Source organism: Amblyomma maculatum, chromosome 11 (genome assembly GCF_055883805.1).
Source record: "Amblyomma maculatum isolate TAMU_Amacu chromosome 11, ASM5588380v1, whole genome shotgun sequence".
NCBI lineage: Eukaryota > Metazoa > Arthropoda > Arachnida > Ixodida > Ixodidae > Amblyomma > Amblyomma maculatum.
In genome coordinates this window covers 131,608,534-131,612,841 of record NC_139354.1, presented here as the reverse complement: position 1 = coordinate 131,612,841, position 4,308 = coordinate 131,608,534, and positions in this window count along the sequence as shown.

Genomic DNA, 4,308 nt, shown 5'->3' with positions numbered 1-4,308 from the left:
GGGATTCTACTGCCACTTCATCCCTAACTGCGTTGACCTGGCGCGACCCCTCCATCACCTCCTCCGGAAGGGTGCCCGCTGGTCATGGACAAAAGCAGAGCAGGGATCATTCCGTTCACTGTCTGCAGCCATCGCTGATACTGCACGCCTGCGGCTTCCAGATCTTAACCGGCCATTCACAGTACAAACGGCTGCAAGTGAGTACGGAATTGGTGCGGTATTGCTTCAAGAACATCAAGCAAAGCTTTGCCCATTGGCGTTTACTAGTAATACACTGACGGGACCGGAAAGGAACTATACTGTGACAGAAAAAGAGTGTCTCGCGATTGTGTTTGCACAAAGAAATTTGACTTGTATTTGGATGGCGCAGAATTCACTATTCAGACCGACCACGTGGGTTTCAAGGTTGCAAAATCCAACTGGTCATCTAGCCCGCTGGTCACTCGCTCTCCAAAAGTATAATTACAGGGTAGAATACAGAAGAGGAACTTTCAACAATGTAGCCGATGCCCTGTCCCGAGCTCCACTTCTCGGTGAGGGCGAGCGAGCACCCGCGGTCCATTCTGTGACAGCTCTTGCAGAAACCTGGGGCACACTTGTGTCCCGTCAACAGCTCCTCGAATCTGAGCTCTCAAACGACCAGTGCAACCAGATGCGCCAAAGCCTGAACAGCGCTGTGGTATCGCGAAGTGTTATCAAAGCTGCGGAACTACCTCGCCTCAGCCACGCTCTCTCCGCTCACCCTTGCCACTGTGATAAGGTGGCTTATTAAAGCGCGCTGCGCCAGCCACCACAGCGCATTTTCTTTCGTTTCCGAATAAAGCCGTTCCTGTCCGAGCTATGCTTCCTCAGTTGTCTTGCCTAAAACGCGACAAGCGCTAACCCTGCAGGGAGCCGGGCTCCTAACGGAAGCTACGACAGCTGCGTGGAAGCAGAAGATGGCTTGATCCTGCGGTATATACCTGCTGCGGACACTGAGAGTGGTGAGTCCGCAATTTGTATGGTCGTTAATAAGGGCTGCCGTAAGCAGTTTCTAGAGTACTTCCACGATACACGCCTCGCAGGCCACAGCATTGGCAAGAAAACATGTGACAAATTGTGTCGCGTCGTAACATGCATGAGAAGGGATGTCCTGACATACGTCCGCACTTGTCATACCTGCCAGACCGCGAAGCCGAGGAGAGGGAAACCAACCGCCCTCATGCAACTGTAGAGAGCCGATACCCATGGGAAATTGTAGCCTTGGACATAATGAGTCCCTATCCCAGATCAGTGAATGGGAATCGCTGATCCTTTCTTGAAATGGGTAGAACTGTATCCCCTGAACAGGCTAGACTCTAAGATAATTTTAGATAAGCTACTAGAAACATTCCCTCCCTTTGGTTTCCCATCTCAGCTTATCACTGATAATGCCACATGTTTCACTAGTAGGATATTCAGTGACACCTGCAAAGTTCTTGGCGTGCAGCACAAAAAGACTACGCCCTACCATCCGCAAGCAAATATTACAGAGCGAGCGAATCGAAATCTCAAGACTATGATGGTGGCATTCATGGAGCGGCACAAGGACTGGGACGCTTGTATCCAGGAGATGGCCTTAGCCACAAGAACCACGGTAAACAGGTCAGCAGGTTTTACGCCAGCGACCATTCTCCTTGGACATGAGCTCAGGTTCCATATTGAGCATGCTCTGAATGGCTCTGATTTACCGGGTCTTAGCCATTATAAATTCGCGCATGATCTCTCCAGCCGATTGGCCGAGACTTTGAAGGAGGCAAAGGAAAACTCGGACCTTGCCCGCCTAGAACACTGTAACCAGTACAAGGGAAGGCGGCCTTTGGAGTTCCCAGTCGGCGACAAAGTCCTTCGCCGCATGCACCCACTAAGTGATGCAGCAAAAGGATTTGCTGCTTCTCTCACTACACGATGGACGGACCCTTCCACGATAAAAAAAGCGCGTGTCTTGGCTTTCTTACGTTATTCGCCATGTGCAGGGTTTTCTTGAAACCGGACCAGTCAACGTGGCCGATCTCCGAGAATACCCTGGCCGTCCATTAGCCACATAGAACCACTTGACCTACTAGGCAAAGTGCCCCATGCCAACGGGGCACTTTGGACTAGTAAAGTGCCATGAGGCGAAAGCCTCTAACGCGCGGTGATCCGAAGGGCTCCACTGCAGCACCTCTTTCTGTCTGTTTTTGCTCCCTCCTTCACGATGATGCGATAGCCTAAGGTAACAGCCAACATATTGCTACGTTAGGCGGTGCATACACTGATATCTGCATAAGGACGGAAGAAGAGAAAGCTCGTGAGTTTTGGTGAAGACGACATGCGAGCAGTGTCGGCTGGTGCCCGGTTAACGCTGCTGTGTTTCTGTGTGCTGTATGCGGAGTCATCTTCTACTAATCTCTTGGCCTTATCTTGCCAAGTATCATCTTGGTGGTCAAGAGTTCCGTGCGCTCAGAACAGAATATAAGAGCAAAATAGCACAGAAAAGTGGGATTTGCGCAGTGGCGGCCACCTATCTGGGCTCACAACTACGTCAGCAACGACCACTATGACCTCCGAGACAGCCTCTACCATCGCAGTAACATCGGCTCAGCCAGTAGTACTCTCGAAGATCCGCCACCCTCCCATCTTTAATGGCGAAGACAAGCCGGACGTTGACGACTGGCTAGATGAGTACGAGCTCTGCCGCAGAAACAACCACTGGGATGCGACGATTATGCTGGCGAGCGTAATCTTCTATTTGGCGGGAACAGTTCGGACGAGGTTCCAAAAATCACGAGCAAGAGCTAGGAGCTAGTGGCCTGGGAAATCTGTAAACAAAAGCTACAGCACTTGTTCGGAAAGCCGATTGGGCGTGCTCGCGCAGCAAAAACAGAACTTGCCACTCGCACCCAATCCCCTATGGAGTCCTACCCTGCCTATATTCAAGACGTCTTTTCGTTGTGCCGCAAGGTGAAAAGCTCCATGCCAGAAAGTGAGAAGATAGGGCATATCCTCAAGGGTATAGCGGATGATGCGTTCAACATCCTCTTCTCTACAGATTGCGCTACCGTCGACTCGGTACTTCGTCTGTCGAAAATTCGAGCAGGCTAAACAACGCCGTATCGTACATCGCTTTGGCCGCCTTCCGAACACGGCAGCTACATCATCCTGCGCTGACCTGCCGCCTTTGGAACAGCCTTCTCATCCAGCGAACATCACTCGGATCATCCGGACATAACTCGAGGCCTTGTCTCCTGCGCCACTCACGTCTCCGCCGCCCGACACTATGGCCATGATACAGGCCGTTGTCCGCCAAGAACTCGCCAATGTCGGCACCTCCTCCAGCCCCGTCCCGCCACCGTCACCAACGCACCCGGTTCCTGTAGTGGCTGATGCTACCGCGAGCCAGACTTCCCCAAGTCGCTACGTTAGCCGCAATCCTGCAGAGTGGCGCACCTCAGACGACAGGCCAATTCGCTTCATTTGCTGTCGCGCCGGCCACACATATCGTTATTGCCGTAGCCGTACCTTCTTCGCCCCTCGCTCTTATTACAACGCCGACCGTCGATACTACAATGGACCTCGACGCTTCCCTGCCCAACCAGAGGAGCTACGCACCGCCTATGATGGGCCTGGACATTATCTTCCTCAAACAGATCAGCCTCGCAACGCAACCGTCCCCACTGCCTGTCGCGCCTGCCCATCTCCATCCCCACTGGCTCGTCGATCCCGCTCACTGGTGCCTCCTCGCAGCTCCTCCCCATCATACGCTGGCACCTACTCGGGAAACTAGCGAGTGCAGCGCCCGGGAGTGACGCTGCATTACCGACCCGGACTGTGAACTCGGAACCGACCCCCACACCCAGACGTAACCTCATCGACATTCTTGTGGACGGAGTCTCCGTTTCTGCCCTTATTGACACTGGAGCCCATTTTTGAGTCCTTAGTTCGTCGTTCCGCCAGCACCTTAAAAAAGCTCTTATGCCTGCTAACACCTCTACAGTTCGTGTTGCTGATGGAAGCACTGCTACCATCATCGGACTGTGCACTGCGCGCAACAGCATCGCCGGCCATCACGGCCCTGTGCTCTTCGCTGTCCTTACTAATTGTCCTCAAGACACGATTTTAGGCCTAGACTTTTTAACAGCCCATTCCGCTCTCATTGACTGTGCCTCTGACTTCTGCGCCTAGCCCTGTCCCATTGTGTTCACGACCTTAGTACTGACCAATCCCAGCCTCGCCTCCGCTCCAGTACATTTATTCGCCTGCCTCCCGAGGTGGCAGTATACGTGCCGATGTCACCTTTTCCATCCCTTC